The sequence below is a fragment of the Neovison vison genome, chromosome 6, assembly GCF_020171115.1.
Source record: "Neovison vison isolate M4711 chromosome 6, ASM_NN_V1, whole genome shotgun sequence".
Classification (NCBI taxonomy): domain Eukaryota; kingdom Metazoa; phylum Chordata; class Mammalia; order Carnivora; family Mustelidae; genus Neogale; species Neogale vison.
The window spans coordinates 182,654,109-182,679,116 of NC_058096.1; the positions used below are offsets into that span (position 1 = coordinate 182,654,109).

Below are 25,008 nucleotides of genomic sequence, written 5' to 3' on the forward strand. Positions count from 1 at the left end.
TTGATGGGGGCCGGTGAGGGAGAGAGAGACAGGGTGGGTAGGGAAAGGAAGGAAGGAAGGAAGGTCGGTCGGTAGGTAGAAAGGAAGGGGCAGTACTGTTTTAATCTCTCGATTCCCTGAAATCAGTTCTAGGCTTCCCTAGACATTAGTCAATAAATTCCTTCTCTCTCCCTCCCTCCTTTTTTCCCCCCTGAAGTTAATCTAGTTGGATATCTGTCCCTAAAAAAATGCCCCACATAACATATATTCACTTTGAATGCCAAGTAGGATAGAGACAGAACTCAAGTTGGGTGAACTCAATACTGGCTTGGCAAAGAAGTTTTCTAGCATCATTACTAGGTCAAGAATGACAACCGGACATAGTACGAGCTGGGACACTGCCTATGAGACAGCAAAATGTAGGCGTTCACAGAGCTAGCAAGAATGACCCTGTGTGCCAGATTTAAGCTCTGGTTCTTGAGTGAAGCGTATACTCCCCGGTGTCCGTCTTTTAAATTTCCTCTGAGATATGGGGAGGTCAGAATCACACATGGTGATTAAACTCAGCAGGTGGCCAGAGGTCATGCAAGAATATCTGGGTCCTGAACAAGCCTAGAAAAAAGATGCTACATTTGGAGAGCCTGAACAAAATCGAATCTGATTTTGTTCCCCTTCATATATCCAAGCCCTCTGGGTATTGTACCTTTGAAGCAGCAAGGTGTTCTTTTAAATACTCATGATAATATTCCTATCAGGGAGAAAGTCGTCTTTGTCCAGGAACATCCTTAAACGGGCACATTACTTATGAAGACGAAGTCTCCTAGATTCCAGGTGGGTGGCGTGGAGAGAGAAAAGCCATCATTAAACAATTCCACAAGAGAAATGAACTGGTTTTGGTGGGGGAGGGCTGAGCAAGGAGAACTGAGACACTAAGAGACTGCAGGACAGAGAAGAGGACGAAAGGTCTGGGATGCACGTTGGCTGGTGCTGCCCTCCGGAGGAAGGACAATGAGACACGCCTCCCATGCTAACAGAATGGCTTTTTAGAATGGAGATAACTAATATTTAATTTCTATTCACTTCATAAATTCATAATTTATAAATATCATTTGCTGGGTAGAACTGGGGTGTCAACTCTCTAATTCCCACCCAGAAGGTTATGCCTGCCACCGAACGGCACGAGTCTTGTTAGTAATGTGGTCCCTGTTTCATCAATAATGCAGGGAGGACAGTACAACTCGGCAGGTACAGTGTGAGCCAGGGAGATGCGGATGGAGCAAGGAATCAGAGTGCAAGGTTACATGAAAGCATATGCTCCTTGGGATTCAGACTTCTTAGAGGGAATATTGTACTTCCTAGGGATAGCAAGACAGGTTTGAACTAATTTTATTTGCATCTCAAAGGGCAGAGTGAGTGACTTCAGTTGTTATCTGGGTTATCCTGGAATATAACTGGCACTTAGGAGTTCTTCCCGAATGACCTACTTCTAAGCGGATACTTAGAAAGTTTGAAAACCTACTTGCTCTGACAGTCAAGACTTGCCCAGAGTATTATGCATTCTGTCAGGCATTTCAGCTGGTGCTAAATGGTGGAGTCTGAAAGGCAGAAAACTAATGTCTTGCACTTATTGTATTGGGAACTTTTAACACTAATCAAATTTATTTTGATTACCTAGTGTTGTCTGGGGAAAGAGAAAGGAGCCTGCTTATAAACCGGACATGGTAAAAACTTGCTGGAGAGTAGTTGAGCGAGATCTATCAAAAGACTTACAAGTATGAGTTCTCCCATCCAAGTACTAACCAGGCCCAACCCTGCTTAGCTTCCGAGATCAGACGAGATCGGGCGCATTCAGGGTGGTATGGCCGTAGACACAAGTATGAGTTCTGACTAAGAAATTACATTGCTGTGGAATTGCTGTAAGGAAATATTCAGAGATAACACACTGCAAAAATTCCGGCAATAATGAATTAGTTAACTAAGTCCTGCTGCATCCCTACAAAGGATGAAGTAATACACAGATATTTAAGCAGCATTTAAAGGACTACTTAACGGCATGGGAAAATATTTTATATACTATGCTTAAAAAGCCATAATGGACTTTTATTTTGTAAAAGTGTAATGTGTGCATATGTGTGTATAGTACATACATACACATGGGTGCATTTAAAAACTAGAAATATATAAATGTTAATTTTAAAAATGTATATAGTAGGTATAAGCACAAATATTTAACCTTAATTTAAAAATGTTTTATAGTATATATGAGCACAAACAAAAGACTAGAAGCATATACTTAATAATATATATATTAGCATATACCTAATAATTGTCACATTAGCGATCTTTAAGTGATTTAATAGTGAGTGATCTTCATTTGTGCTTTCTTTGTGTTATGTGTTTTGTTTTGTGATTTATGTATGAAGTATGTGTGCATGGTAGTTTTAAAATCAGAATATCCCCAAATGTAATTTATAATATTTAGAAATAAATTGTTTATCACTTTAAACTGGGGAGATAGTGGGTTCCAAAAACCTAGGTTTGAGTTCAGGTGATACTCCAGTTTCCTGACTCTGAAGAGATTGATAAATCTGAGACTCAGTTACTTTATCTTTCTGTGAAAATGAAATACTTTGGCAAGATTTGAATGTTATCTTTTTAAGTATGTTTTCACTACAAAGTAAGAAATAAAACCATTCTCATTTTACCATATTAACAAAATATGGAAATATATCGATTTCAATGAGAATCTATCAATCCTCTCCAATTTTCTACACAAAGACACATGCACACGCCCATACACACATACACAGAACACACACACATACATAGGCATACACAATACACATATACATGCATAAACATACACACAAGACACAAAAACGCACACACATGCGTACACATACACACATGCACACACAAACACACACGCATACACGTACACACACCCCATGTCTTCTTCTCTGAGGTAATATTATAAATGTATTGATTTACATTTATGCATATATTTAACTGTATGTATGTAGTTAATTTAAAATATAAGTTGAAAATGCTCCAAATGTTTTCCTGGGCTTTTTATTTAAATTTCATGTCTTTGGAATTCTTCTATGTTAGTATACAGGTCTATCTTATCGTAAAATGTGTCCATATTATTTTATGATGTAGGTGCATTGAAACTTAGCCAATCATCCACAACTGGACATCTTGTAGTTTCTATGCTCTGGAATCATTTATTTAATGTAGAAACATCTTTTTAAAAAAATCGTTTAAAGTATTTGACTTACTTTAGCCTATACATGGTTTAGGAGAAAATTTGTGAATGATTTTTCCATTTATTCTTCAGATAGTCATTCTTACAGGCTTGCTACTATCTGAGTCAATTAAGAAGCATATTTCAATGAGACTTTTCCTCTTTATAATTACAAGAACTTCACACATAAGAGAACTCCATGTCTTAGGAGTTAAAAACTTAAGGAACAAAAACAGGTCTCAATGATTTACTCCCTTGAAAAACATCAGGACTCCTTTACAGATTTTTAATGAAAAACTCCCCTCTGACTTCTGAATAAATTCTCTGATTCCTTAAGCTTTCAAATGGATTCGACTTCTTTTCAGGTGTATTTTATCAGTGCTTTCCCTCTGAACAGCCTTTTAAAAATGTGTTCATTTCATGAGTAAATGTCCCTCCTCCACTATAATCTCAAAAGCAATTTGGAGAAGATTTTTGAACATGGGGTTCTGTGGGTTAAGGTCATCCGTATGTAGGGGAGGAAAAAGTTTTCCTTGACCCACTTGGGGGCCCTGGCTGGGTCTCAAAATTCAACTGACAAACACAGATTAAGAGGAAAAGAGGGGAAAAGCATAAAAATTTATTTAAGTTTTATGTGACACAGGAAAACAGATAGACTTGAGTATTTTTGTCTAGGTTTGATGAGGAGTAGACAGTCATGGAGGAATATAATAGTTTAAAGATTATGAGGTAGGAAGTCAACTGGGGGAAATTTAGCAGTCTCTTAAGGTTTTTCTTGGCATCCCTTTGTCTTTGGAGATAAAGATGTTCCTTTCCTCTGGGCATAGAGAGAACCACTCTCACTTCACAGTCTTCTAACTTGTTTTAAGGTGAACAGGTAGAAGAAAGGTCAGAATGACCTTCCTACTTCTGCCATTATAACAAACTCCTTCAGCTTAAAAATTTCATATACCCAAGTGTCATATTTGGGGGTACTGTGTCCTGAACCTGTTAATATAAAAGAGAACTTGTGATATTAAGAACTGGTCCACTGCCTTCTAATTCATGGTCATGCCTACATTTCTTCCCACACATAAATCTTTAAAGAAACAAGATAAACTCCATATACCTATATTGTCTGGAAACTCAGGAGTTTTGGTAAAACAGCATTTACTTATTTTTAAATCTCTTCCATATCAGTTTATGCTCCCTCTCCCCTCCTTATTATTATTTATGACTGTCTTTTCTACTTTTTCTAGCTCAGACTTGATATTCGTCTTCACATGTGCATACATCTTTTTCCTCTGCAGCAGTACATTTTAGAGTTAACCATAAGGAAGTTTTACTGGGTCCTTACCTACCAAAATTTCTTGTAACCAAGCTTCTTCTAAACTCTTTCTGTTTTGTTTTTGTTTTTGCTGATGCACACCCTTGCATAACTTTTTTTTAAAATTTTATTTATTTATTTGTTAGAAAGAGAGGGAGAACCCAAGCAGGCAGGGTGGCAGGCATAGGCAGAGAGAGAAGCAGGCTCCCCGGTGAGCAAGGAGCCCGATGTGAGACTCGATCCCAGGACCCTGGGGTCATGACCCAAGCTGAAGGCAGCGGCTTAACCCACTGAGCCACCCAGGGATCCCCTTGAGTAACTTTTTTGTGTGTGATAAAATTCAGGAACCTTCTATGATAAAAAATTTTTTTAAATCATACACTTGAATCTTAGTTTGGCAGAGGAAAATCTGGATTTTCCATTATTTTCTTCTTTATCTTCTAATATTCATTGTTACTGAAAACAACAGTGATGCCATTTGGATGTCCATTTCTTTGTAGGTAATTTCTTTTGCTTTGTTCTTTTTTTGTTCCTCACTGCTTGACTTTCAACTTTTTTGTTTTAAATTCTGGACTTGCACCAGAGTGGTTAAAAAATGGCTACTGTTTATTTCATCCATCCTGCTGGCTGCCCATCGTGGAATTTTTTCATCATCATTTCCATTGTCCTTTCCTCATCTCACTGAATCTTCTAGATGTGTCCGCTTATCAATTACCTCTCCATGCTTGCTTTCCATCTCTCATCTGCGGCAGTACATTTTCAGAAAATGCCTGGGCTTCTTTTTCTCATTCTTCAATTTCCTCTGTAGATGTATCCATTCTATATCCAGCACACTATTATTATTATTTACAGGATTTTTTAAATTTTAAAGTTTGAATATGTTATTTTTTCTGTCTGCTGTTGAGATAAGGATGCTAATCCTCCTCCCTCACTCAGAGACCACTTAATTTAATCATCGACTGATTACTCTGTTAACCACCCCCCCATCTCCATTCCCAACACCTCCCCATTCTAGTGCTTTTCTTGGGTGGTGTGAGTTCTCCCAAAATACGTAAAAATTATCTGCTGACTGTTCCTTCACATTGCAATCTGAGAGTCTGATTATGATTACAAGAGCCTGCCCTCAGCAATTTGAGGCAACAAGCAGACTAGGCTTCTTGATGTGTTGTCCCAGTAGCTTGTCTGTGGTGCAGATAACACCTGTTCCTCCTGGGAATTACGAGCTGTCTGATCCAGGCGCCTGCTTCCAGCTCTGAAGCACCCACAGAGACTGAGGCAGGCTCAGGGGCCCTAACCCAAACATTTCAATGCTAGTTGCCCAATTAACCTCTCAAACCCTCAATTTTCCTTCCTATTCCACTGACTTTAAGCCTGAAGCATTCCCAAGCCTTTTAAGGCCTTAGTCAGGACCCATCCTTATGACAAATTTCAAAATTTGCACCTTTTTTCCTCTGTTTCTGTGTCTCTGTCAATTTGTATCTGTCCTCCTATGTTTCACTTACTTACAAAGCTTTTGTAAATATACACGTGTGTATATGTATATATTGTATATATATAATGTATATGTATATTGTATATGTATATATACAATGTATATGTATATTGTATATAATGTATATGTTAATATACTTTAAATATAATATAATACTATAATACAAATATAATATATTTTCTCTTTCTAATTTCAAGGGCATTGGAACAAAGGGGATGTTAGAGACATGCTCATTTTGTCCTCTGAATCCAGAATTCTCAGTATTTTGTGTATGTTTTCGCCCCTGGACTATTGCCAAAACTGCCTCACTTACTTCTATTTTAAAATGATACACTGGGTACATTTTTAAAATTGCCACAGTACCAGATGCAACCGAAATAAATATATAACCTTAAAACATATAAAACATAGTCCCACATCTTCCTAACAAGGTTCTTAAGAACATTAAATAGAACAGTTTATAAAAGAACGGTATAAAATAAAGAGTAAATATCGTGATTAAGGTAATGACATTCATTTTTAGTTTCCAGCACATAGGGACCATATTTTAATTCCCTTACTTTAAAGTGGGCTCTCATCTATTCAATTCACTGATGAGTCACATTTTGCTGAATGAATGACCTTATCTGCATCACATTTCATTTTCAAATCCCATGAATTACAAGAGGAATAAAATGTTTTACATGCACACTAAAAGCACCTATCTATGAAAATAACTAATTCAGTTTAAGTTTATTCTACACTTAAGTTGGATCAGATACTATTATGGTCTAAACTATGGCCCCCAAAGTTCTTATGTTGAAGCGCTAACTCCCAGTACCTCAGAATGCAAACACATTTGAAGACAAAGTCTTTGAAGAGTTAATTTAGTTAAAATGAGTTACGGGGCGGAGGCACTAATTCAATAGGAGTGGTGTCTTTTTAAGAAAGATTATGTTTAGACACATACCCACATGTATACAGAAGAAAGACCACACGAGCACACAGGGAGACGGCAGCTATCTATAAGCCAATGACAAACTTTCTAAAGAAACCAAATTTGTCAACACCTTGATCTTGGGCTTTTAGACTCTAGAACTCTGGGAAAAGAAATCTCTGTTTTTTAAGTCATCCAGTCTATGGTATTTTGCTGTAGCCGCCCTAGCAAACAAATACAGATATGCTGCTGTTTTCTAGAACAGTCTCTCTTTTAAATCTTGAAACAGCATGACTGAAGCAGACGCATTAATTTGACCCCGTTTAAAGATGCAGATACTCAAATTTAGAGTTAACCTATTCCAGAGTTAGGAACTCCCCAGGTACATAATGGAGTCAGGTTTCTCTGATGCCACTGCCCATCCCGCCATCAGCCCCTTTAAATACCAGGCTTTGCTGCTTGACTTTATATAGCTTTCAGACTGTCAAACAACCACCAATTTGGTTTTTTAAAAGAAAACTGTGGGAAAATGCACATGCAATATGCATAATATAAAATGTACCACCTTAACCATTCAGTGGTGTGAAGTACATTTACACTCAAACCAAGCTCTAGGACTCTTTTCATCTTGAAAAACCACCTCTATACGCAGTGAAGAACACTTCCCCATTTCCCCTTCTTCCAAGCCACTAGCAACCTCTCTTCTACTTCCTGTCTCTACAAATTTGACTGCTTTAGGTATCTTGCATGAAAAGAATCAAAGAGTATATATCCTTTCTGACTGGGTGATTTCACTTGGCATAATGGTCCCACAGTTCATCTACGATTGTAGCTTGTGTCAGAATTTCTAACTTTTCTGAGGCTGAACAATAGCCCATGTATACATACAAATATACATGTGTGTGTATCTCTCTCTCTCTCTCTCTCTCTCTCTATATATATATATATATATATATATACATATATATAGTATTTTGTTTATCTGTGAATTTGACAGTGGTCACTTGGGTGCTCTCTCCTTTTGGCTATTGTGAATAAAGCTGTTATTCACACTAATGTACAGAGAGCTTTTAGAGACCTGGCTTTCAATTACTCTGAGTGTATACTCAGAAATGAACTTGTTGGATCATATGGTAATTCTATTTTTAATTTTTTGAGGAACCACCAATTTTTTGAGCTGTTTTCCATAGCAGCTGTACCATTTTATATTCTCATTAACAGTACACAACAGTGCTCATGTTTCTATACTTCACCAATACCTGTTATTTTCTGTTTTTTTTTTTTTTAAAGCAATCATCCTAATGTGTGTGAGATACCAATTTTGCACTTTAGAAATTAATATTAATGTAAGGTGGCCCACCTAAGGATTAAGAAATATAGTTAAGAGCAAACATCAAGACACAAATTACTTACTTTGGAAACAAACAAAACCCTAAGATTATGACACGTTTGCCAGCAAGTTGCTTTAAATTACTGGGATTGAAGTCACTTTCACAGCAATAATTGACATTTATATATATGTTCTCCTAGTTGCAATACTGTTTTTTCTTCCATCGATCTTCACTATAAACCTATGAAAATATTACTATCCTCTGGTTGTAAGTAAGGAAACTGACATTCCTCAAGTATAAATAACTAATCTCAGACTTCATAACCAATGAGCAGAGAAGCTAGAGTGTTACTCTAGGTCCCAACTGCAACTTAGAGTCTTTTTCCATGACTCCATGTTGCCATCATCCCTATGTACTCTGGCTTTAAAACGTAGAGAAAACATTTTATAACAATGCAGTATTTGGGGGCACCTGGGTAGCTCAGTCAGTTCAGCAGACACCTTTGGCTCAGGTCATGATCTCAGGGTCCTGTGATGGAGCCCCACATTGTGTTCCCTGCTCAGCAGGGAGTCTGCCTCTCCCTCTCCCTCTGCTGCTCTCCTGTTTGTGCTCTCTTGCTTGTGTGCTCTCTCTCAAATAAAAAAATAAAATCTTCAAAAACAAAATAGCAATCCCATATTTGGAAGTAGGCAGAAGAAACATCAATAGTTTAAAAAAAGCAGGAATAGGGGTGCCTGGGTGGCTCAGTGGGTTAAAACCTCTGCCTTCAGCTCAGGTCATGATCTGGGGATCCTGGGATTGAGCTCTGCATCAGGCTCTCTGCTTGGCAGGGAGCCTGCTTCTTCCTCTCTCTCTGCCTGCCTCTCTGCCTCCTTGTGATCTCTGTCAAATAAAATAAATAAAATCTTTAAAAAAAAAAAGCAGGAATATATACTTTTTCTCTCACATATGTGAAAACAAAATACCAAAAACTTACATATTTTGTCAGGTACTAATGTTAGGTGTGAAGCAAAGTACAAAAACATCAGATCTACGCAGCACAAATTTCTTTCAGAAAGTCTGAAAGTATTTGATGCACTAAAATGACTGAATTAAAAATGTCAAAGGCCAATAATCCATATGCTGTAAATTGAAATCAAGATAATATATCTTTAGAGGCATTTATTATGTTTTAAATAGGGTAAATAAGGCATTATATGTGTAACACGTAGGCACTTACTATGCTACTGTTTCAACAGAGGCATGAGTTTGGCCAATGAATGGTTACTTTACATTGGCTCCACATCAGTTATAGTAATCGTAACAATACAGCCGTAGAGTTTTTAAGCAATTATTGTGTATCATTACAACAACCCTCTGATCTGGGCATTAGTGTCCTTATTCTAAAGGTGAGAAAATGAGGCTTAGGTATTTTTTAAAGCTCAAAGATCAGGGATTAAAGAGTTAAAACTAGAGTCAACAGGTGAGACTGTCCACAAACCTATACTCTTAACCATTATGCATATTGTTTACAATTTGACAGAGGACAACTGTACTGTCATATAGACCCGGCACATGTCTCATGAGACCACTCAAGTTTTTCTTCAAGTTGATCGTAACTCCAACTGAAATCTTATTTTATTTTTTTATTTATTTTTAAAATTTCTTTTCAGTGTTCCAAAATTCATCGTTTATGCACCACACCCAATGCTCCATCTAATACGTGCCCTCCACAATACCCATCACCAGGAAAATGTTGTTACTAAACTGCCTATCTCCTTGAATAGATTTAGGTGCACATACTATTATGTCACTTGTAGTTAGTATTAACAAAGTCTCAATGGAGGGAAAAGTCATCATATGGCTTCACGATAAAAAAAAATGCCTAGGTTCTCTGAATATCATCTAGAATGACTAATTCATATAGGTTCTCCAGTATTTGTTTTCTACAACTTTCAAAGTGCTGTTTCCCTACAGGAGAAAAAGAAAGTTCCTTCAAACAAAAATTCAAATTATAAAATCAGCTGATTAATGGGAAGAAAGAGAGTTTACATTATGTTAATGAAAGTGTGATCCTTTAGTAGGGAGTCTTAATGAAAAATCTGTTGCCCAGTTCTGCAAGTGGAAAAAAGAAAGGGTTTTGGAATAGAAAAAATAAATTCCCATGGAAAAAAAAAAGCATAAGATCAACAGAAGAAGACATAAAGGCAGATGGGAAGGAAATTAACCTTCAGGTTCATTACAACATGATAAAGGGAGATAGAATTGAAAGTTGCATTCAACATTTAATGCCAGATTGTGAGGAAATATTCTAGCTGTAAATGCTCTTAAGGTGATTTGTTACCAGTAATGAAATGATTATATTTAGACTCTAAGTTTGCGGTAGAATAAATCACCTTTCCACAGTTAATCAGTGAAATGCTCATTCATGTAAGATTTCACAAAGTGAGCTTCAAAATACATCTTGTAAAATATTTAACAACTTTTTAATACTTAGTTTATTTTTAAAATAACTTTATTGGCAATCTGGTTACGAGACCTGTAATATTAAGGGATACATGTAACAAACATGATGTTAGCCCTTTCGTCAACCTTCAAAAGAATCTTAAACAGAAGTGAATGTATTGGAAAAAATTAGCTCAACTGCACGATTTTATGTTCACAGACAAACTGCCTCTTTCTAAATTCCTTCAAGTCAACCTCTGCAAGAAATGGATGTAAAGGGCTGACGCAGACCAGAATGCAAAAACTCGTCTTTCTGTGCATATGAGGTACCTGTCTCGCCAAAGCCCAGGAAAGATGTGATGGACCACTTTCTTGTCCTTTCCCTGAAAAAGACCTTTTATCTCCTGGGTTTGAGGAGAAGATACTCCTTTTGAGAGTGCTTCCTGTGACAATGACCTGAGTAAAATACCCATTCATTTGCAGTTGGGAGTTTCAGAGAACTTCTTTTCTTCTTCTTCTTCTTCTTCTTCATCATCATCATCTTCTTCTTTTTCTTCTTCTTCTCTTTCTTCTTTTTTTTTTTTAAGATTTTATTTATTTATTTGACAGAGGGAGATCACAAGTAGGCAGAGAGGCAGGCAGAGAGAGAGAGGAGGAAGCAGGCTCCCTGCTGAGCAGAGAGCCTGATGTGGGGCTCGATCCCAGGACCTCAAGATCATGACCTGAGCCGAAGGCAGCGGCTTAACCCACTGAGCCACCCAGGTGCCCCTCTTTCTTCTTTTTTAAGATTTTATTTATTTACTTGACACACACACAGAGAAGAGTAAGTGTGTGTGCACACAAGCAGGGGGAGCAGCAGAGGGAGAGGGAGAAGCAGACTTCAAGATGAGCAGGGAGCCCAACGTGGGGTAGCTTGATCGAGGACCCCAAGATCATGACCTGAGTTGAAGGCTGATGCCTAACTCACTGAGCCACCCAGGTGCCCTTCAGAGAACTTTTGAGAGTTCAACACAGGTCATAAAACATGACAACTTTAGAAGAAATATAATATCATAATCTCCAATCTATCACATAAATGAACTAAACTTCTTAGATATTTATGTATTTTGAGACATTATTACAAAAAAGATGAAAACTATAGAGATGACAATATCTTAGGAAAGAATGCATTTATGTATAGATACTTAAGCAAAATAGAGGAAGAGTCTCTAGTGGGTATAAAACAAAATTAAACTATTTATTTCTATTTTGACATCATAAATTCAAGCAAAAAATCTACTCCCATAACATGGAGATTCCTTTTCCTAAAAATATTGTATTACCATCCTTATGAAATTAATCAGATGATATTTCGCACCTCTTCACAGGTGGTAACCAAACACTAATAATATTCTCATATGTTCTTCCTCATTAAAAATCACACTAAAAGTTAATGTGACTATATTCAGTCAAATCTCTAGTTTACACTCTTCAAAAGGCAAGTACCATCTTTCTATTATTTCCCCCAAATTGTTGGGGGTTAAAAAACATATTGTCAGGTCAGGGACTTGCTTTTCACATTGCCTATAAGCTAATGTGACCCTTTACTGTTCATGAATGCTGGCTAATACACAGGACTCCTGAGTCAGAGACAAATGACTTTATTACACAAAGCACAACAAGAGGCATGAGCATCAGCATATTTGTGCCAGTTACCTTTGCCACCAAGTCCTAGGGGAGGCCATGTGCTGGGTGCTCACACACAGTGGGTTTGTGTCACAGCTAAGAACGCTTGGCTTGGCGAAATTCATCATTTTTATAGCAAATGGTAAGCAAGCCTGCTCAGTGTCCAGTCAAGATGTAACCTCATCTCTCAAGGTTACTGGCAGAATAAATAACCCTGAGAAATACTTGAGGCACGCTGTAAAAGCTAGTAACCTTAGCATAGCCAGCAAGACATGTAAGGGAGCAGGAGACCCAGAGAGGACTGTCTCTGTCTTTTTTTTTTTAATTTTATTTTTGTTTATTATGTTATGTTAGTCACCATACAGTACTTCGTTAGTTCCTGATGTAATGCTCTTTTTAAAACACAGGTCAGATAATAAAGAAGCACCAAGGAACAGAATTAAAGATCTTCCTGGTAGAAATCAATCCACATCCTAACCTATACAAGTATGTTGTTCTCCCCCACCTGTCTTACTCCCTGGAATCCAGCTCTCTGGTGTCCCTACATTATCTCATGTTTTGTTTATTTTTCAACTTCTTTCCCATCTCAGGGCCTTTACACATACTGTCATTTTCCCCCCTGTGCAGATGCTCATCTCTTCAAACTCTAATGTCTTCTCATAGTGACATGTAACCTATCAGAGTATACATTCCTGATCTATCTATATTGCTTCCCCCATGTTTCCTCCATACTCCTCATAATTCCCTACCTTAGCAACCTCTTAATTTTCTTTTCTTTTTTTTTTTTTTTAAGATTTTATTTATTTATATGGCAGACAGAGATCACAAGTAGGCAGAGAGGCAGGCAGAGAGGTGTGTGTGTGTGGGGAAGCAGGCTCCTCACTGAGCAGAGAGCCTGATGCGAGGCCCAATCCCAGGACCCTGGGATCATGACCTGAGCCAAAGGCAGAGGCTTTAACCCATAGAGCCACCAAGGTACCCCGCAACCTCTTAATTTTCTTAATTTTTAGAATAGGCGATCAGTAAGCTTACTGGTCCGTGTGTGTGTGTGTGTGTGTGTGTGTGTGTGTGTTGCCTTCACTAGCATGTAGGTTTCAAACTGGAAAGCATTATTAAATTGAATAAGTTAAAGTTACAGAAAGTAATCAGGGTAAAAAACCCACTATGCCTTCTTCAATGTAGAGAAGTAATGAAATGTCTGAGGTTCTTCCTGAAACAAATGTTCAGAAACATTATACAGCCTTTTCAAAGAAAAATATGCTGAGATACATACTGACTTGGTATAGTGCATGTAATTCAGTTAAATCCACTTAAGGGGTTACTACTAAACTTGACAATGAATGAAGTTCAATACAGATTGCTTTTTCTCTTTTAATTAAAGTATGGTAAGACTATCAGAATGGGATTCCTGAGTCCTGTGCCTTATACATCTCTTCTTAACTAGCTAGTTGTGTGATCTTAGGCAAGTTAGTTAACCATTTTAATTTTCACTTTCATCTTTTAAAAATGAAGTAGATATCTCCAGTCCTTGTTTTGGTGATTTTTTTAAAAACTTTTTTCTTTCACATTTAGCATGTCAGCATGGTGTGCTGCCTGACAATTTGTTCATCAAAGCCATCAGTGAAGTGGCACACTGTTAACTAAATAAATTTTCCATATACTTCGGGTATTTCTTCTGCATCAAAATAATTACTTCAAAGTGCATCAAACACATATATTTATTTTTGTTCACTTAATATTACTGAGTACAAAATTACAAACAAAACTGGCACAGACTGAGCTTCTTTAGGGAGATCTGGGAGTCCCACTATGACCCCACACCCATACAGAGACTGAGATGGAAAACTGTCCTTTGTCCCCTTAGAACTATCCCTGGGTACACGGTACCACTGCAACAAGCGGCTGTTCTTAACAGAGGGAACAACAAGTGAGTTAAACCACATCTCAGGAGATTTTCCTACACCGCTTCAGACCTACATCAAGACTGACACTGAGTTGCACACTGCATGAAGTCAGTTTGGAGATTTGGAATAAATTTCTCTCATGGATTAATAGTTAAAACCATATGAAACTGCCAGTTCGGTCAGTCAAAAATGGTTAGATATTGACATTTTGCAAGGTTTAACCATAAATAATTGTGCTCAAATGGAATAAAGCTGCTATTGACCTGTACTCTTTAAACTTACAAAACCCAGAGGGACAATATCCGTCTCATACCTACATATCTTCTGTTATATGACCCTAAATAAATAAGCACTGCTCTTTTAATACAGTGTAATGGCTTTGTATGAGAAGATAGGAAAGATTTCAGAATATTGTTCTCAATTACTTGAGAACTGGATGAGAAAAGATATATATGATATGAAATTTAGCATATGAAACGTGATAATTAAAATCCATTTTAGTAAAAAGGAAAGTATATATAGAACTGCCTCTACCATTCCAACTAAGGAGCACCAGAGCCTTTCAGATGCTTGGAAATAGAACTTACAACCTACAAAATAACTTCAGATTAGTAAAAGTCAGCTTTGTATTGTACCAAGCATATTTTCATGGTTTCTGTCCTCATGTAACAAAGATTATATTATTGGCCTGAGGTTATGAAGTATATAAAATATTTTTATTTTATTGGAACTATGTAATAATTCATTTGTTGGCTATCTGACAGGTCTCTCACCTCATTCTTCAGGTCATAGCAAAAGCACCTGGCCCAAAAATCACCTGGGTAAGTGTGACTTAGACCTTTCAGTAGAGGAGAAATAAACCTGCCTACATTTGACTATTTTAAATCCATAAAAACAAGAATTGCATAGGGTTCAGTCTGATAGTTTTTTGACCTCAGGAAACTGACTGGTCCAAGAAATGAATATGTGAGTCAGGGCAGAGCCAATCAGATGCCTTCCCCAGATGACCATAAATGAGGCTGACCCTTTGCTGGTTTCTAAATTGGTCCTTCTAGCAGCTATGATGCTCCTTGGATGGGAAAAGCTTGGCTGAGCTGGAGGAAGAGGCCCATAGAGACAGATGTCCATAGAGGCTGAGCTGGAAGACAGATACATATAGACAGTTCCTGGGAAGCACCGAGTCTTCCTTTTCCAATCCTAAGAACTTCAGTTTCTTCTTTTCATTCTGTGAGTTACCTTGTCTCATTTTTATTCTACATTGTAAACAAATAAATTTCTTTTTTTTAACCTTGAGGTAGTTTGTTTTTTCCCTTACCTGTAACTGAAAGAATCCTGACACAGGGGTGGAAACATTCATGCAAAAGCATGACAAGTGCTTGTATAAAGATGAAACAAACTCTGAGATCTTTCTCTGTGTGGGCAAGAAAATGGGTTGAGAAAGTGAATACAGTGGGTGTTTTGGGATGGAATAATTGGGGTTTTTCTTGCTCAGGAGAAAACTGCTACAGGGATCTGGGTCAGAGAGGATAAAGGTTAATCAACTCCATCCAAATTTGTGTCGAGAGGGCAAATACATAACACAATTAATTAACTAATTAACTAAATTAATTAAATAATTAATTAGATTAGTACTAGCCTTAGAAAAAAATATTGCCTTATGGTGACATTAAAAAAAATAAGTTCTATAGTTAATTATTCAAGCTGAATATAATCTGATATAAAGGAGTAAAAATTAGAAAAGATACTCTAGAAAGGTTATAACCCATGAGGAAATGGACAAGAATGACATTTTGAAGAGCCTTAAATGCATAGGTTCTACTAAGACAGCATATGTTGTGAATCATAGAAGAAAAGGAAAGACCAGGTTATATGAAGTCTTCTCAGAGCACCAAACCAGCTGAAAATATACCTACATGAACTTTGTAGTTCTTTTTCTTGGATTCCCATCCACAGCACTGTTTAGAAGGGCTGTACTTCCAAAAGTCACATACTTGTGTTCCCTATATCATTTAGAGATTAGCTACAGAGATCCTGAAATGTAATTTTATTCATGTTCATATTTTATATTTTGTTAAGTGTGTGGCTTCCTGTGAAGACAGAGAGGGAAAGAGAGATCCAGAGAGAGAAACAGCAAAATCACAATTTACCATTTTGCCCTCAAGGTCCCTTCCTTGGAGGTAAACCATCCTATTTTTGATTTAACATCTAAGGATACGTGTTTTACTTATTAAATGATGTCAGCCTGGCTTAGCAAGTTTTAGTAGATGTGATTCAGAGAGCAACAGACAAGGTCTGTGAAAGCCTGCTTCTGAATCTGTTACAAGTTGAGGAGAAAATTGAAGTCATAAAGATAATGATCGATAGATGTGCCACCATTCTAATTAAGAACACCAGGGTCTGTCCGATGTTTGGAAATAGAATTGATGACCTGAAAAATAACCTTGGATTAGAAAATATCAGGTTTGTGTTGCTCCAGGGGCTACTGAGACAGCCGTGTCTACCGAAATATGGTTTTTTTTTTTTTTCCAACAGTGGATTATAAAAGCGTGGGGAATGGATGTCTGACCACTTTCGGCAATATATTATGACACTCCACATTAACTAGAAGGGTCACACAGATGTTTCCACAGGTACAGGTAGAAGACTTCAGAAAAAAGACCTGTTTGATTCTAATATTCATGCACTTAGCACAGTCGTCATTCTAAGCGATCATTCTGCTCTGGTGAAACTTTTCACCTGTTATGAATAAGAGCTGGAGAATGTTCCTGAGATTGCTACTTTCTTCCACCTTATGAAAAGAATTATGAAATTCAGATTCATGTTATACTTGAATCTAACTTGAAGTAATTTTTAGCTGTTGCTGCTATTATGGGGAGGCCTTTAAATGAAAGTGTGTGCCAGTGGATATTGCCATTAGCATACTTAGTAATTCACAGTAAGAGGTTACAGCATTTAAATTTACTTTTTAAACAAAAAGATATTTGTTTCCTTATAATTCAAGCACTGCATAAGCTGACAACCTCTTTTATGGAATATAGAACAGAAAATTACCAGCCTGTGGCTTTCTTAGTAGAACATACCACTTAAATCTCAGTTCTTCAGATATGTAATATTTCCTTTTCTTGATATTTTGGGTTCTTATTAACAGAATTTACCCTAAATATATTCCAAAATTCATCCACAGGGAAGGCTTGAGAGAGATCTTTCAGATCTCAACAACCCATAAATTATAGGCTCAGATATTTTTAGGTTATTGTTCAAGAATTTAAGTTTTGTGATATATTGTTTATGCAAGGAGAGTTGTAAAAACATATTCTCAAAATAATTGTGAAATGACTTTTATGAGCCAAGTGCTCTTCCAATTTGAGGTTTTCACTTCATAAATAGCTTACTTCTCTACATCTGCCATAATTCTCTTTGTTTTTCCCCCAGCAGAGGGTGCAAAATATTAAACCTTGGAACTATTGCATAAGCGTGTATTAAAATCATGCTCACTTACAAATATCAAAAAAAATCTTAACTGTTTAGAGTCTGACTTGATTATAAGGAAGAAGATTTTTAAATAACATTGCTTCTCTGAACAATAATTATTGTTAGTAATTATTAAGGAGGTAACTTCACTAGGGGGATTCACAAAACCAGGGTCATAAAGGCAATCTAATCATGAAAGAGACTAACCTTAAATTTAGTAAGCACAGCCCAGCAACATTTGGATATCCATAAATGTATACCATTTATAAAAGGCAGTAAGAAGACAGGTCCATAAGCACCAACTCAAGAGATCCTCAAATATGATTTAAAGTAGAATCATCCTTGGATATCTTGGATGCTGAACAAAAGTAAATTGTAGAACACCAATAACTAAATTAAACTGTCCAATTCTAGGATCACTATTTCTTTTGCAAATCTTCTTTATAACCTGATATGGTGGATTGAAATGTTGGCCACAATTCTCCACCCCTGTCTGTATCTTTGCCCTCTGCCCCAAGATTGTTTTAGTCCTTACGTAGACTCAAAGCATACTTACCCATCCACTGACTTTAGATTTAGCAATTAGGCTTTTTTTTTTTTTTTTAAAAGACCAACCTGATGCTACTATCATGATACACCCAAAGGCTTAAAATGTGTTTATGTAGTAGAGCTTGCTCCCTTCTACTGCTGCCATCATATGTAAAGAGCTTCCCTGGGTAATTTGCATGCCCTTGCATTGACACAGGTGCTAAAGACTGAGCCCCATGTGCGGTGAGGAGCCAAGCCCTGCCAGACCCACGCTTGGAAGCACAGCTATCCAGCCAAGCACTGTTAGATTAGCTACATGAACATGAATAAATGGTTGTTATTTTAAGCCACCACGTCTCAGGGCAGTTTGTTATGAAGTATGACCATGGTGATAGTTAAGCCTTATACCAGAATCCACCCTTACTTTTGAAGAACTGTCTTAGATCAATGTGTTGTTCCTTCTACTTAGTAAATATGAAAAATAATTATGGACCGAAATATGATCTAGGCACTAAGGATATAATAATGAAAAAGATGTCATTCTTGTTTCTCGAAGGGCTCACAGAATGAGAAAATGTGGCAGACACATAAACTAATACGTGCCAAGCGATCAAGGCATATTTATAATGGAATGAATGATACATGAAATGAGCCAAAGGTAATGTGGTTGGTTCTCTGATGAAGAGTAAGGAGGATACTGGTGAGGACTCTGCTTCTCCAAAGGAAAACCCTTTATTAATTCACAGGAGCAAAGGCAAAGTGTAGGTTTCGTTACCAACTACCATCTAGACCATGAAGACACACACAAGACACAGACATTTCTAATACAAATTCAGACTAAAAGATTCGTGCCATTTCAACAACGATGAATTATGTACCTACTCTGTGCAAAGGATTCTTTGCTAGGGTCTTACTAGATACATAGGTTCTGAATGAATAATAATTATAATGAGTGAATAATACATAGGTTCTGTCCAGGTGACTGTGACACCATTAAGGCTTAAGCAAGTACATCATAAAAAATACAAATATCCCATAGGCAAGGTATAAGGAGTCCTTGAACTCAAAATGTTATTATCTAAGCCTTACACATGACGACTCTAATTCAAGGCAGAAAATAATGCAGACTCAGTGAGAAGTTCACAACTTGCTATGAGGGTTTAGAGGGAGGTGGCATCTGGAAAGTTTCAATAAAGAGAGATCATTTTAAAGGTGTTTAGAAGAGAGGGCCGGAGGCTGCTGCCCTTTTTTCTGGGGCTTCCAGGATATTAAAAAAATTTTTTAATTCCAAAAGTAGGCTATAAAAGTTGTGGTGTACTGTTAAGGTTTCATTTTTACCAAACTAATGACAATTAACTTAACTCACAAAAGCAAAGATGACCTGTAAAACTTTACAAACTTACTTGACAATCATACTAAAAGGCCAATTTGAGGTGTTTCATCATTGTGAGATCAGAACTAAATGGCCCAGTGAATCCTGGCTGGGTGAGGTCCCCGTCTGAAAGCTGACAGGGCAGACAGGGTAAGGAAGCTCTGGGAACAGAACACATTTGGGCTGGAGGTTTTTTTTTTTTTTTTTTTTTTTTTTTTTTAAAGATTTTATTTATTTATTTGACAGAGAGAGATCACAAGCAGGCTGAGAGGCAGGCAGAGAGAGAGGAGGAGGCAGGCTCCCCGCTGAGCAGAGAGCCCGATGCGGGCCTCGATCCCAGGACCCTGAGATCATGACCTGAGCCGAAGGCAGCGGCCTAACCCACTGAGCCACCCAGGCGCCCTGGGCTGGAGTTTTGATTGTGATATTATATAAAATGATTTTTCAGAAGCCCCAACCTAAGGTCCGCCTTGATGTCAGTATGTGCATTGCTGATCAATGCTGCTCCTGAAATAATAAGAATGAAAATGACATATGCATCAGAAGGAGGGCACCATTGTTGCTAAAGGAGACTTAGATTGCTGTGTGCTGAGAGGGAGTGCAGAGGACAGACAACAAAAGTAACCCAATGTACCAAGATGAACAAAGGCAGTAAAGGTACAAGCCTTGGTGTCAGGGATAATCCATGAAAAGTGGAACAAAACACCAAATCATTGCTGAATGAAGAAAATGAACACTGCTAGATGAACAAAACAGACTCATGAAAGATGATTCAAAGATGCCAAGGCAAAAGAAGATACAGAAATTAATCTCACAGTATGGAAGTATTTCTCCATCTTTGCACATGTTTTGGGTGAAGAGTTGACCATGGACTTTTCTCATCTCTGATGTCAAGAACAGGATGATAATAATATATTATACATTATTAAAAAGAACACTTGTATTGATTGAGAAATCACTATGTCCCAGAAACCATTCTAAATACTCACATGCATTAATTCATGGAACCCTCATAACAATGATAGGAGTGGGTACCATGACTATTCCCATTATAAAGCTAAGGAAACCAAGGCACAGAAAAATTAAGGATTGGTGGTCTTGTTCTAGAGTTTTACTCTTCACTGCATTGCACTCCTGCAAAACTGTAAATCTCAGGTGCTAGAAAGGCTCTCTGAGATGGAACTTAAGGTTTGGTATTTTTTTTTTTTAAAGATTTTATTTATTTATTTGAGAGAGAGACAGTGAGAGAGAACATGAGTGAGGAGAAGGTCAGAGGGAGAAGCAGACTCCCCACAGAGCTGGGAGCCCGATGTGGGACTCGATCCCGGGAGTCCAGGATCATGACCTGAGCCGAAGGCAGTGGTCCAACCAACTGAGCCACCCAGGCACCCCAGGTTTGGTATTTCTAAGAAGCACTAATGCTACTGGACCTCACAGCAGAGTTTGAGGAGTGAGGTTCTTTAAGATACTACATCATGGTTAAACTGATTGTTCAGGTCTTCCTGGAGGTCATGATGAGTGGAAACAGGCAGAGGGTGGACTTCAAGTATCCTTCTAAGTCAAGAACTTGTTTTTGCATCCTACTTTCTATTGTGGGATTCACTGTTGAGCAGAATCATACCTTTTTAAGAAATAGCTTCTGCATAGATCAATGGGAGACAAGCACAGGGCTGCATTGAGATGTCTGTTTGACCAGTATACTGCAGCAAAAGTCTGAGGGGGCTCAATTCAAATGGGAGGTTCCTGGTATAGGAACAATTATCTTACTATCATCTGTACTTTCCAATGTTCAATATATGATTAAGCCTGTGTTGAATATCTAATTAAACACCCCAGAGAGGCTTCGGCTACTAAAACTTTGGGGCCAAATTTAAAGCTTTACCCTAACAGAGTTCTAGGATCCCCAGAGACAACTGTTGTTGGTATGAGACTAGGTTTTGAACTAACAACTGGGAGAGAAAGCTCCTATCAATGTGGCTGAGTGCCATCTCTTGGGAAAAGGTCTATAGCTCCCGAAACCATGGCTGAAACTCATAACCTCCAATGAGGCACAGAATCCCACTGCCATCCCTCTGTGTGCTGACTAATAAAACCAGGAAGTCCTGACTACAGGCTTTTCTAGGGGAATAGAGTAAGATAAGAAACATAGACTGTGGCTTCTAACAGGCTCATGTTGTAACGTCCTGCCCATCCCCCACTCTCAGTTTTTATTTTGACTTGATTTGACTTTCCCTACAAGTGTCATAGTCCATGTGGTTCTGGGGAGCTGACTTCACGCCTTGTTCCAAACGTGGGATTATGACTCAAGTCTGTAAATCACAGCACATTTCCTCTTGTTCCGGAGACGGGCTCAAGGAAAAGCAGGTTACGTAAACTAGGCTGGTGAGTACAATAAGCCTTCATTCTGGAACTTCTGTTGGAACGGCCAGGATTAAGAGCAGCCTCACTCAGAAAGATGTGACGCTGGGAAGATGTAAGTAAGCCTGGTGCTTCCAGGGGTCACCAAAAGCAAAGAATGTGTTTGATACTGACTACAACACAAAGGAAAGTGGAGGCAAGAGGACAGAGAGAGACTGAGTGCTGTTGAGATGTTGTGAGGCTCTGGATCTAGCTGTGTCTAAAGCTAATGCTAGCTCTGCATTTTTTTTTTCAGTTCTTTGAACAACACATTTTTTTTTTCTTTTTGTGTGGGCATCTATTGTTTTGTCCCCAAAGCGTCCTGACTCCCAGAGAGTCCTAATGAGAAGAAGCAGAATTTGTATTTAATTTAGTAGGTGGCTGCATTTCTTGAATTGAAGGTGGGAGGTGGGGTGGGGAAGGGGCAACAGGCTGTGAAATGGATTTGCTGTAAGTCAACTACAATTTAGATAAAAGACAGAAAAGTAAAGACAAGACAGAGAGAGATGGGTGGATAATAAGAGTGTTAAGTGGATAAATGAAGGAATTCCCTATGGATTGACTCTTTGTATACATTAAAATACTAAGAAGTCTAAGTGTCTCTTACAGTTTCATCACAGAGATGAGTGGGGTGTGTGAAGATGGGTAGCATATCATACAACCAGAGAAGTCCTGTTCACAGGTCCTCCTCCAAAATCATTTTTAACTGCATGGGTTTCGGAACAGAGAGCTGATCACATTTAAGACGGATTCAGAAAGACAACAGTGCTTTCCAAATATCTAATCTACAAAACATTGCAACAGATGCAGGAGGTTGGAGGCTTTGACAATTCTATTTAGCAAGCAGTAAAGGGAGAAATAAGGAAGAAGAGACACATTTTCCTCTGCTCTCCCAGATTTAACGTCCAGAATACTTCCTGACTCATTGTAGCCCATATGCCTCTACCCACTTTATGTTTTAAGCACAAATATTTTATTCTCAAATTGAGGGTAGTCGAACCAAGTGGTTTTCCAGTTTTTCAGGATGAAACGTTCTACCACAAGCCAGAAACCATTTTAAAAATCACCTACCACCTTCCCATGAGTCCTGTAAGCAAACAGATGTGCTACACAGAGAAAATGCATGTATCTTATTGCCGTCTGTGGCATGTGAACACAGTTATCTAAGTAGAAGGGGGGAAATGGAATATTGGGAAAAATGGGTCTTTAACACAGGTATTTATATTTAAAAATCTATATTTAATCTCAGTGGGGGAGAAAATAAATGATACATGGAATATAACAGAAACATCTCTAAACTGAAATAATGTTCTCATAACACTACTCTTAGTCTTTTATAGACACGCTTCCTTTATTTTGCTTTTGGAAATGGGGTTTTGTTTTTGCGTTGATGGATCTCAGTCAATGATGAGATTTCCTATGACTATTCATTACTTGTTACAGCTAAGTCTCTGGTGAAGTGTGAATATTTATGAAGGCTGTTCCTTTTTTGATTGGCTCTGATTCTGGTAGCCTTATTAAGAATAAGGCTTACACTAGATTTGCACTCTTGGTAAGCAGGGCAGCATACCAAATACTGGGTAGAGTTGCAGTGTTTTCAATAAAAAAAGCACCTGGGAGTATTAAAATTTGGAAGAGTATGTGTAGCCCCCAGGCTGCTTTCTTGTAATGTATGCCAGTTTTGAGATTCTGCCATTTCTTCCTTAAAGTTAATGATCTAAATTTCAAATGCAGGAAAGCCCTAAAAGGGAGTGATGGGAAAAGTAGGGGAACAATGGACAACAGGCAGATTTAACCTGAAAGGACCTATGAATGAATCACAAAGTCAAGTGGCTACGCACCTTAAAGTCACTTTTTAAAGCTGTGGTATAAAAGTTGTTGCCTGGAGGCAAATTTGCGCTCGCCAACTAGATACCATGAGCAAAGCTCACCCTCCAGAGTTGGAAAAATTTATGGACAAGAAATTATCCTTGAAATTAAATGGTGGCTGACATGTCCAAGGACTATTGTGGGGGTTTGATCCGTTTATGAATATTGAGATAGATGAATGTGTGGAGATGGCAACTAGTGGGCAACAGAACAATACTGGAATGGTGGTAACACGAGGAAATAATGTCATCATGTTAGAAGACTTGGAATGAGTATGAACAACGGGTGTGTTCATCAGAAGAAATCAACTGCTTCCACATGTCCCCTCTTGAAAGCACCTTTTCTACTACAATATAAAAATTAGGTCACGTGCATTTTCACGTTGGACTTTTTTGTTAAATAAACTTGTGTAACAGTAAAAAAAAAAAAACAAAAAAAAACAGTGTTCCCTAAGAAAGATACTACAATAAATGACTATACTAGCTGAAAAAAAAATAACTAAGTGCATATAAATGTGTGCAGAAGAGGAAGGGTGTGAATGCATGTAAAATTATATTGCTCTCCAGTAAATATTAATTGCCTGTGGCTTGTTAGATAACTTTGGGGATGCAGAATATAGATGGTGAGTCCTTCCTAATACCAAATGTACAACATGATTCAGGAAAAAGAAAGGGACATTGACAGAGAAAAAATACGAACACCAACTCATGGACACCATGTTTACTATTTCAGGTAAGAAAAAAAGTCAATTTTTATTGAATCAAAATTAGGATAGAATAGCAAAAAACAAAACAAAACAAAACCAAAAAACCAAAAAACCCCTACCTTTTTAATATAACTCAAGTAACTTCCTAAATTGAAAGTCCTTAGCTATGACCTCAAAACATGCATATAAATCCAGGATATCACATGGTAATAAAAAGTCAGAGTTAAAGTTGAAAATTGTAATTATAGGCTTATGTTGGCTTTGCCCAGGGCGGCCTCATGCTGGCATTACCTACGTGGTTGTCCTCTTTTTTGTCTAATGCTATGCTGCGGCCGTCTAGAAATCCTCAGTAATTTTATCTTTGAACTAGAGTTCTGTAAGTGAAATCCACCGGACAAAAG

General features: G+C 37.7%; 1 pseudogene; it reads left to right on the top strand.

Moving 5' to 3' along the window:
• The first annotated feature begins 23,948 nt into the window (after positions 1-23,948).
• LOC122910635 lies at positions 23,949-24,306 on the top strand (annotated as a pseudogene).
• Positions 24,307-25,008: the final 702 nt, after the last annotated feature.